Source organism: Megalobrama amblycephala, linkage group LG15, assembly GCF_018812025.1.
Source record: "Megalobrama amblycephala isolate DHTTF-2021 linkage group LG15, ASM1881202v1, whole genome shotgun sequence".
Lineage (NCBI taxonomy): Eukaryota > Metazoa > Chordata > Actinopteri > Cypriniformes > Xenocyprididae > Megalobrama > Megalobrama amblycephala.
In genome coordinates, this window is record NC_063058.1 from 30,948,199 (window position 1) to 30,960,251 (window position 12,053).

The 12,053-nt window shown below is 36.8% G+C and overlaps 1 long non-coding RNA gene across 1 annotated transcript; it reads left to right on the forward strand.

Annotated features, from left to right (window-relative positions):
* Window positions 1-4,552: 4,552 nt before the first annotated feature.
* LOC125247373 lies at window positions 4,553-5,513 on the forward strand. Its single transcript, XR_007180069.1, has 3 exons — window positions 4,553-4,604; window positions 4,780-4,830; window positions 4,927-5,513. It is a non-coding gene; the product is annotated as an uncharacterized LOC125247373 (long non-coding RNA).
* Window positions 5,514-12,053: the final 6,540 nt, after the last annotated feature.

Below are 12,053 nucleotides of genomic sequence, written 5' to 3' on the forward strand. Positions count from 1 at the left end.
CAACGTGTTTGTGTTCTTTTGTTAACCTAGAAGTAAAATAAAAAAAACAATAAGAGGACTTAATCGAAAGTCCCCTAAACGTCCCGAATGGCCGCTGAACGTCCGGAGGACGTCTTTGCGGACGTCCCCGGGACAGCCAGAGGACCCTACACATGGACGTTCGGGGGACGTTCGCAGAGGCCATTCAGGGGACGTTCTGGGGACCTTTTTTTGTTAGCTGGGATGTGGTTAGGGTGACCAGACGTCCCGAAAAATTCGGGACAGTCCCGAAATCTAAACTGTTGTCCCGAATCCCGAATCTGGCCCTAATTGTCCCGAAAATTACACTAAAGCAAAATCTTGAGAAGTTATTGTCTAATAAACATTAAAAACTGTCTGCGGAGGTTGAGTCGTCCTGCAGCCCCCGCCGGCTGCTCATTGGCTGCAGCATCTTTTTTCTGAGTTCTAAAAAAATACCGTAGGCGGCTAGGCGCGAATTTAGATATGCATGCCCTTTTTGTTTAAGCCTTGATGAAGAGAGCACAAGTTGCTGCAGCCGCGACTAGGACAGTGATGCACGCGTAAAGGAGTGATTGATCATTCGGCACTGTGTACAAAAAAATACTTCACGTCACAATTATTTCGTTATTTTCGTTTAAGCTTATTAGCGTTAGGCTTATAGAGAAAGGTCTGATTTATGCACTACTGACAGTCATTGTTTTTTTCTTTTCACAATGACATTTGAGTTCATGATTTTAATGTTGTTTTTTTTGTGGCAGACTAAAGACTAATGACAGACTGTTGATCTTTGAATAAAAATATGTTTGGTTCAGGTTTGAAATTCATTATCTTTTATTATAGGCTACGCAGTCTTATATCATAGAACCATAGCATCCCCCCATCCCGAATTTCAGCCAATCTCATCTGGTCACCCTAGATGTGGTGGTTACAAAAAATAATATAAAATTATAAAAATATTTGACATTGAATATGTTTTTTTATAATGTATTTTACATTATATATATTATTTTTGTCTGACAATGGATCACTGATCATTTGATTACTTTTGCCTTGAAAGCGTTCACCTGAGGGGGGAGGGGGGCGCGCTGCTCAAATAATACACAGACTGATGTGAAGCAGCAGCAGCTCCGTGTGTCGTCTGATTAATATACATTTATTTCTCCCCTCATCAGGTATGAGTTATATAAAACAGTAAGAATATGTTCTTAACACATGAGAGTCATGAAAAATGTATATGATGTTGTTTAAAGTGATAAATATCTCGTGTTTAATAAGTATAAAAGTTCGTTCCAGATTTCCTTTTGATTAGTTTGAGCTAGTCATGTAGTTCATGCTAACGATGGGGACCATGCAGGTCTGACAGATAGCATGACGGTACAGTTGTTAATGTCATATGTGTTTTTTTTTTGGATGAATGATGCAACAGTTTAGCTTGATAAAATGCATTTGTACTAAAAATGTTTCTCAAAGGATAATTGTCAGGGTTGTGTCAGATGTTTAATACAGCAGAATATTATATATTTGTATATGTTATAAATTAATATATTATGTTATATCATATTATATTATAGATTATATTATATTATACTATGTCTTTCATTGTGGCTACAGAAATATATGAGAAAAATGTATATAATTAACTCTGTTTTATAAGTGATGCTGTCCCTCACTGGACTATAAAAAAATACTTGAACTGTTTTAAATGTTTATAAAAATAATACACAGACTGATGTGAAGCAGCAGCAGCTCCGTGTGTAGTCTGATTAATATACATTTATTTCTCCCCTCATCAGCCGGTGAGGGTGCTACATTTTGGAGGCCCCAGCGAGGATGAATGCAGTGTGAGACGGCTTCCAGTGACGACAGCCCGCTTCCAATGCCATTCAGCCTACTACTCATCCCAGGTGACCAGTGGAGTGAAGACGTTTGGTTGTCCGTGTCGAGCCAGGAAGGAGAGTGCATGCAATCTGAGGTTAATCTTCGTTAACCCTCTGGAGTCTGAGGCTGATTTGGGGCCTGGAGAAGTTTTGACATGCCCTGACATTTGTGCTTTTTTCAGTTGTTCATAAACATATAAATGACAAAAGTGTCATTACACTGTATTCAGCACAAACTAGGCTACAATAATATATGAGGAACATGTATGTACATGTTTGTGTTTTTGAAGGAATAATGTTTATGCGTGGTTACTGAAAAAACAAAAAACTTAAGTCACTGAAATAAGGCCAAAAAAAGTATAGTAAATCTGTGTTTACAATACTTTAGGGTATTGGAGGTTGTAAACTAGAGTTTTTGCTTCAAAATTATGTAAAAATTATGCTGCCTACTCCTTCATATAAAACAATATATTGATTTAGTTTTTGTAAGACACTTTTTGCCAAGAAACACAGTATGCGTGGAGGCGTGAATCACCACTGAATAATGGGCCATTCTCACCTGAGAAGACAAAAGAATTGGATAGTAATGAGCTGAAATGACTTGCATATTAATGAGGCATTTCAGTCAGGTAGGCTGTGAAAAAAACCTTCTGTGATGTCTCAAGCTCATCATGATATATGAAACATACAGAAAAATATTATTACAATATAAAGTAATGGTTTTATATTATACTTTAAAATATAATGTATTTCTGTGATGCAAAGAGTCTGAATATAGGCTTTTAGTTTAAAAGCATGCACATTTGGAGAAATATTGGATTCTCATATGCTTATGTCAATTTTCTATACAGAGAAGTTATATTTATTTAATATTCATTGTCATTACTATGAGCGCTGGTGTTTTCAATTCATCCTTGAAGTCGGAGGGCGCTCTCTGTGCATTTTTAGTCCACAAATTCATCTAAAAGAAGAAGAGGCAATTCCATGAATGGAGTTTCCAATTCATACTGCAGCCGGAGGGCGCTAAAGAAACAAAAACTCATCTAAAATTCATCTATAGAAGAAAAGAAAACAGGAACTAACTGCATGTCTTCTAGAGCTCCCTAACCATGACTTTTACATCCAGATAAACACTTTTCAAGACAATAAATACACGATTGAGACGATGAATGCATGTATTGCCTCTGAATTTGCGTCTGAATAGCGCTCCCTCCGTGGGCGTGGCCGCATTAGCAGATAATGAGCTGAATCACGGACTTCTGACATGGCTCTCTTTTCATACAGATTACATAAACACAGAAGGTTTGTTTTCGATTTGACTTACATGATTTAAAACCTGACATCAAGTCTAAAGATTGGTGGAGGGGGGATTATGGTGTGGGGTTGTTTTTCAGGGGTCGGGCTTGACCCCTTAGTTCCAGTGAAAGGAACTCTTAATTTTTCAGCATACCAAGACATTTTGGACAATTTCATGCTCCCAACTTTGTGGGAACAGTTTGGGGATGGCCCTTTCCTGTCCCAACATGACTGCGCACCAGTGCACAAAGCAAGGTCCATAAAGACATGGATGAGTGAGTTTGGTGTGGAGGAACTTGACTGGCCTGCACAGAGTCCTGACCTCAACCTGATAGAACACCTTTGGGATGAATTAGAGCGGAGACTGTGAGCCAGGCCTTCTTGACCTTTTTTTGTCACATATGCAGGGTTTTTTGGCCCAAAAAAAAAAAACATTATTTGAAAATAATGTAACTAAGTACATGGGCCTCGGGTTGAAGGTCCAAATGTCAGTTTCAGTGCAGCTTCAAAGGGCTTTACATGATCCCAGACGAGGAATAATCGTCTTATGTAGTGAAACGATCATTAATAACGAAAAAGAAAGTATATACTTCTTAACAACAAATGCTCATCTTGCACTGCGTTGCAACCTGCCACAATCTGAGATTGCTGTGATTATCCCTCCGCGTCCCATAAGGATGCAGAACTGCTGATATATAAAAAAATATATATATATATATATATATATATAACACACACACTTTGAGTCAAAGTTATTTACTGTTGAGATCAACATAGTGCCACAAATGTTGTGAATAGAGATAAACATCTACTGAACCTGGAACATTCCCTTTGAATTCTGCTTAACAAATTAACTTGAACTACTTATTTATCCTGAAGCAATATAAATGAAGTACAAAAGACAGTAAATCAGGACACTATAAAAGGAACATGAGAGGCTGTGAGGATGACAGAGCAAGAGCTGGAAACAAACATCAGTGAAGAATGAAGGCTTTAGTATGTATACTGCTGCTGTTGGAGAACCTTTGTGTTTGTCGTCCAGCAGCAGGTAGATGGAGGACTCAATGAGAATGAGATCAGTCAACAGATCAGCTCTGAGGACGGAAGACAGAATCCACCTCAAACAGACACTTTGAGAGCTGAAGCTTCAACTGACAGACAACAATACTGTGATCTGGGCATCCCTGACATCCATGCAGCACTGAGAGAACTGACCGCCACCGTTACAGAGCAGAAAGGAAACATCAGAGAACTGACCGCCACCGTTACAGAGCAGAAAGGAAACATCAGAGAACTGACCGCCACGTTACAGAGCAGAAAGGAAACATCAGAGAACTGACAGAGACAGAAAGAGAAAACCGCCACCGTTACAGAGCAACATCAGAGCTTTAGAGACGCAACTGAGGGATGAGATGAACAAGAAAAATGAAGGTACTTCACCAAAACATTCACTCTTTTATCAATGATCCTCAAAGTCAAAACACCAATGCAATACATTGTATAGTGTAAATGTTAGTGTAAAGTTGAGTGTATACTGTGTAAATTGTGTTATCTATTACAATAATCAGTGTAAATGTCATTTAACAGAATCTTTATTCCTTCACAGAAATTTCAAATCTTACTCTGAGTCAAGTGGAGTTGAGAAAGGAAAATAGAGGTGAAAGTGTGCTTGAATGATGATTAAATTCAGTGTATTCATTCTCAGTGTAATACAGTAATATATCACAATATTGCTTATGTTTTTCAATAACAGACAGAGAAATAGCTTTTTCAGCTTCACTGATGGAATCTGGCAGTGGATATATTGGTCCTTTTACCACTGAAATCACACTAACCTACAGGAAAGTCTTCACAAACATAGGGAACGCCTACAACCCAATTACAGGTAATTATCAATGAAATGGAGTCATAAAACTCAGTTTATAGTTGAAATACAAGTTCAACTCATTTATCTCCACTTATGTATATTTTCAGTGTGCTCTAGTCACTTACTTTACTAAACGCCACTTAAAATGAGTGTCTATGAGAAGATTAAAAAATCTGGACATTTTCAATGACAGGAGAAGAGACATTCTGATGATTACTGTGTAAAGAATTTTCCAAACTTAACATGAAGTTTTAATCAACTCAAGTCGATCTGAGAAAGCAGCAGCTGTTAAACACACATGATTATTTCAGCACAGGGTGTCAGTGCTCGTCTAAACTAGTGACTGTGATGCTGAAGTGTGTGAGACCTGATGAATATAAACCTTTTATTAATTTAAATAGTTTAATCACTATTCTGTGTAATTTTTTCATTGCCAATAATTTCACTGTATGTAATTTGCATGTTTATGCCAATTTTTTTAAATTAATATTCAAAGTAGTAGCACTGTTAACCTGTTAGTGTTTAGGATTAATTAAATATTTAATATCATTAAATTTATGTCCATCATTTCACTGCATGTAATTTGTATGTTTGTGCACATATCGCATATTAATTCAACTTTTTTAAAAGACTGGAACAAGAGCACCAGCGCACACAAGCAATCCTTTTATCAGTCAAATTCATTTAAAAATGGGAATTCAGCAGGTATGAAATATGATCAGTAAGAGAAAAACACTGTTAATGAGAAGACGAGCACTGGACTGCTGCAGGTTAGTGAGGAAATATATTGATTTATCATTCAGAATGCACAGCTGGAAAGAAAATATATTTATAGGAACATTTCAGCAGGTTCAAGATAATTCATGTGAACTCAGAGAACAAGATTCATTGTTTTAATCAACTGACAGACATAAAACAGTAATAATCTGCGTTCTCATGTATGAAGGTGCGCTGAACACTGTTACCAGAAACTCCTGAACTGTGATAGGGAGAACGAGGAAGTAGTTGCGCAAGTAGTCCATTAAGAAATCATACAGGAAACAGCTGATTCTGTGTCTCTTGTTATTTGATTTAGGTGTTTTCAAGCCCCACTGAAAGGAGCGTACATGTTCAGAATCTCTGTACATGGTGCCCCAACTGCAGCAACTGCATCCATTGTTAAGAATAGAGAGCGTGTGGTTATAGCTCATGGTGATCAGACTCAGGGAACGTTAAACTCCTTCAAATGGAGTTGTGTTGATCCTGGAGGTTGGAGATGTTGTCTATGTGAGACTTTGGTCTGGCAGGAGGATATATTGATACCCAGAATAAGCCACAACACTTTCAGTGGTTTCCTACTGTTTCCCTTAAGATAACAGGAGCTTTGAAGGAATGTGATTCCAATAATTCTGAACCATTCAGTGGTGTGAATTTAAGATGAAAATCATGAAAGAATCATTAACATATGAACCTGTATTAATAAGGACTAATGTGTGTTTGAAATTTGCAGTAGATTACTGTATAAAGTCAGTATAATACACTATAATCATGAAGTTCTGATCTGTCCGTACATGTAAGTTTGTATAAAGAGTTTCAGCACTGAGACAGACAGGACGCATGAATATCACATGTGACTCAAAAGTGTTTTGTTAAAGTAGTAAATCTAGAATGTTAAATAATACCTTTTTAAGGTGTATCTTGTTATTGATCCTTGAGAATTTGCTCGGAGCGACAGTATAAATGCTTGGAAATAAATTCATGTCTTTAAATCCACACACAGTCAGCATAATTTCTCTGAATAAGTTGTGAAGCATGTAAATATTATTTTAAAACCATTAAAAATCCACAGGTCAGCTCAATTTCTATGGCTTTTTATTAGCATGACAGTTTGCATTTGGATTAAGTGTTATTTGATTATATTGTTGAACTAATTATTCATTTAACCAACATTTAAGTCGTTATCTTTAATGCTTCAGAATACATGTTTATAATGAAAACACTGTTGAATCATTTACAGTTACTGTACGAATAAAAACAACATAACACAATATAATTACATAACCACAGTGAATAACTGAACATGGCAGATTATGTTGAATGAGTTTGCCTTGCAAAGTATAAATCTGTATTCATATTTCAGAAGAATCATTTTGACATTTGTAATACAAATGTTGAGGTGTCTCGTCCATCAGCTGATCTGATATTCTCTACTGTAATGAAGATGAATGTAACTTAAAGGTGCCCTAGAATTAAAAATTGAATTTACCTCAGCATAGTTAAATAACAAGAGTTCAGTACATGGAAATGACATACAGTGAGCTTTAGCCACGGAGCATATACTATCAAACTCATTCAGAATCAAATGTAAACATCCAAATAAATACCGTACTTACACGATTAGACATGTTGCATGATGAACACTTTGTAAAGATCAATTTTGAGGGTTATATTAGCTGTGTGAACTTTGTTTATGCCGTTTAAGGCAGTCGCGAGCTCGGGGGGTGGGGAGTGCAAGGATTTAAAGGGGCCGCAGCATTTAATGATGCCCCAAAATAGGCAGTTAAAAAAATTTATAAAAAAAACATCTATGGGGTATTTTGAGCTGAAACTTCACAGACACATTCAGGGACACCTTAGGACTTATATTACATCTTTTGAAAACATGTTCTACGGCACCTTTAACTTTTAATAAGCAGGGGAAATTCCCGACTTTAAACAAATAAACATTTAAATATTTAGGATGTTTGCTTTTTAAGAATGTACAGGCAGATTTCAGATATAAAAAGGCTCTTCAAGCTTTCTAAGTATTCGCTATAAGAGTTTCGGTTCATTTTTGTGACGCATTTCAGAAAGAAGTTCACAGAGACTGAGACGGCAAAAAATGCATCCTATGTTTTCTTTATTTTACAAAAGCACAAAGTGTTGTTGTTATTGTGAGTGTACACAAATAAAAGAAGACCCTTTACACTGGCTTGTTCGTTGACCCCAGAGGGTTAATCTGTCCCGCAGAAGTTTTATAATGAACCAAAAAGATTACTAACGTTGTGTTTTGCGCCATTGTTTTGGAAACGCATCTGTCAATCAAAGAGAAAACACAATTGTGATATAGCTTAGTGCGCTTATTGTTTTCATTTTCCCACCACTAGTTAGTTTCCATGGTTTCTAATTAGTTCACATCTGTTCCCTGTTCTGTTGATTAGCTTTCCTTGTGTATTTAAGCCATTAGTTTTCATCAGTTCATGGTCTAGTGTTAACCTTGTGTTATAGCGTGTAGTGCTTTGTTTCCTGCTGTTTATTAAAAAACAATTTAATGATCCCTAGTGAAAAATAAATATACTAAAATGTATTTGAAATACATTTATTTTATGCTATGTATACTACAATTGCATTTACATATTTATGTACTTAGTATAAACACCCTGCAATTGTACTTTTAGTATACTAAATTAGTATACTTAAAGTCTGCTAAACTGGAACAAGTATTTTTGTGTTGAGGTCCATCTAAAGATATACTTACGTATATTTGATTGTGCTAAAGCGGAACTATTGCATGTATACTTTAGGTACACTTTATATATCTTGCATTCAAATTATACGCTCACCTAAAGGATTATTAGGAACACCTGTTCAATTTCTCATTAATGCAATTATCTAATCAACCAATCACATGGCAGTTGCTTCAATGCATTTAGGGGTGTGGTCCTGGTCAGACATGGGCAGTATTTCAATTAAATGTATTTTAAATACGTATTTAATTACTTTAGTGTATTTTGTCATTTGTATTTTGCAGGTGTGGGAAAAACTAAAATGTAGTTTGTAACAAAATATTTTGAGGGAGTGTATTTAGAGTATTTCAAATACTTAAATACTTAAGAAAAATCACCATATGCTTATCACCATAGTAAATGATTTTGCCATATTTTTGGTCTGATGTTGGCAATGGCAATGTCCAGGTTAGATGCACGAAAATCACGTGACACCCTTAACAGCTCTGGACCGGGCTCCCTCCAAGAAGTGAACGAGTTTTGAACAAAGGAGAAGAAGTGGCGCTGCCGCGCTGCTCCTCTTAAAAACGGCATTAAGGTAAAGTGTTTTGTGAAAAATATACAGTCTACACACATATTGCACACTGAACGGCATTATAGAGAAAATTGTGCCTTATGAGATCGTCGTAAGGTCGTAACTCCACTGAAATCTCCATGGTAAGCAAGCGTTCACAATATAAAATCCATCTGCAGTTTTTACACGTTTTTAAACATATTACATATGAGAAATATTGATATTCCTTCGGATTTTGTATAAAATAATCATCAATCCTATTGTTTTTCAATAATTGCGCACGCAGCGCGATTCTACTATGGAAAAGGCATACGCGGTCAGGGCAGTTAGAGTGTCGTGTGTAAAACAAACCCACACATATTATGATTAATGTGTACCTTGTAAAATGTTTTTTACAATGTTTTATCATTCATGTAAAATGTGTACCTTGAATGCAATGTAAGTCGCTTTGGATAAAAGTGTCTGCCAAATGCATAAATGTAAATGATTAATCATATATATTATGATTAAAATGGAATTTTGATTTTGTGACAAAAATTCTCAGTCGGTTATTTTTTTCCCCCTGGAGTACTAGCCTATCCCCAACATTTTCTGCAGTAATGTTAGTTCTCCACTGATCTGAGCTAATGAGCTGATTACCTAGTGAGGTAGGGGTCTTGGGAGAAATACATATATTTACCACTCTCAAAATCTATTTTAAAGGTCAGGCTATAGGCCTACTGTAGTAGGCTTAAAAACATTCATTTAATGTACATTCAGTAAAGCAATATGGTGTGAATTTTGCTGTATTAATTATGAAGAAGTAATTGATTTAAAGTGAATAGATTTCATTCTGGCTAAATGTTTTATTAATAGAGCTTATTCTTTGGTGTGTAGTAATTTGAGTTAAGGCTGTGTAAATTGCAACTGATAATCTAACAATAATATTTTTTACCATTTAGTTTGAAATGCAAGACATCTGAGATGAGTAAAGATCACAAAGAGCATCCAACTCTCTCTAGACTGAATCACTCAACCATGGCAAAGTGCTCAGCCCTATGGACTGCATCTGGCAGACCAAAGAGTGCTGAGATGCTAAGCCAACTGATTGACCAGCAACTCAAGACACCTTGCATTTGCAGGTGGAATTTTCTGTATGACTGCTTGAGTCAGTTGGCATGTCTTCATGAGAAGCTTCCTGGGATCATGACTGCCTTGCAACTTCCATTATTCAGAGAAGTGGAACTTGACTTCATTGATGAATATTGCAGAGTGTTGAAGCCTATTGCCATTTCGATAGATCGCCTTCAAGGGCAAAATGCATGTTTCTATGGTGAGCTTTTACCGACTCTCTTTGCTGTCCAAGCTAAATTACAAGACCTGCAAGCTTCAAACTGCGGTACTGCTCACACATTTTGCAAGCTACCTTAGCTGGCTTTGAGAGGAGGTTCAGCAACTTCCTGCAGCTGAAGACGGATGTAAACGAAGCCATCCTTGCTACAGTAACACATCCATTTTTCAAGATGAGGTGGTTGCCTTTGAGACTAACATGTGAGAAGAAGAGGATACATCAACTCATTCTGCACGCAGCTGAAGAGCTTGGTCTTCTGTCAGAGAGTGATGCTGCATCAACAAGCACCACTGAGAAGAATGAAGATGAATTCTTTGTCTTCTCTGATCAAGGTAAGGACAAAATGTATCCACTTCAGAAGGCTTGTAGCAAACAGCAATTTCAGGTGTTAATCATTAAATGAGAAGTTATTCATATGTCATATTGTTACCTTGTGTATGAAAGTATATGAATAACAATGTTTGTTTTTTCTGATTCTATTGTCTTCACTCTCAACAGGAATCGACAACCAGATGGACACAGAGGTCTTACCTAGCCACAGCAAAGCAGAGTTAGAGACCCTTCACTTCCTGGAGGACCCCAGAAAGGACCTGGCTTCACTGGACTCGTATCCGCTAATCAAGCTGCTCTTTGTGAGATTCAACACCACTCTGCCATCATCAGCACCAGTTGAGCGTCTCTTTTCTTTTGCAGGCATGGTCTACCGCCCTCATAGAAGGGAATTAACTCCTGAATTATTGGAGAAGTTGGTTGTACTTAAAAACAACTAGCCTAAATGACAATGGTTTAGTTTTCTCTTTTGTAGCATAGTTGTGTTATTGCTACTATTTCTGTTACTGACATTTCAATACAGTTCCTCATTAAAGCTGTTAGTGCACATAACATAAATATAGATTTATGGCTGTTTCCCCTCCCTTAGCCAGTGATGTGAACTTAGATATACATGCCATTTATGACAGAGGGAGCTATTTCAGGCCCTGTAGAGATTTAGTGAAATGCCCATGCTTTTTTATTTTTCTACTTGGCCATTTTGAATTTACACATTTCTCATACTTGTGTTATTGCTACTATTTGTGTTATTGACCTTCCAGTAATAAAAAAAAGACTTAAAATTATTGTGGGAGTATTTTTGTATTTTCAAAATACGAATTACTTCTATTTTATTTAAATACATTTTTCACATCAGTATTTTGTATTTTATTTTGTTACATTTCATGAGCCAGTATTTGTAGTTTGTAACAAAATAGTTTTTGATGTATTTGTGCCCACCTCTGGTCCTGGTCAAGACAATCTCCTGAACTCCAAACTGAATGTCAGAATGGGAAAGAAAGGTGATTTAAGCAATTTTGAGCGTGGCATGGTTGTTGGTGCCAGACGGGCCGGTCTGAGTATTTCACAATCTGCTCAGTTACTGGGATTTTCACGCACAACCATTTCTAGGGTTTACAAAGAATGGTGTGAAAAGGGAAAAACATCCAGTATGCGGCAGTCCTGTGGGCGAAAATGCCTTGTTGATGCTAGAGGTCAGAGGAGAATGGGCCGACTGATTCAAGCTGATAGAAGAGCAACTTTGACTGAAATAACCACTCGTTACAACCAAGGTATGCAGCAAAGCATTTGTGAAGCCACAACATGCACAACCTTG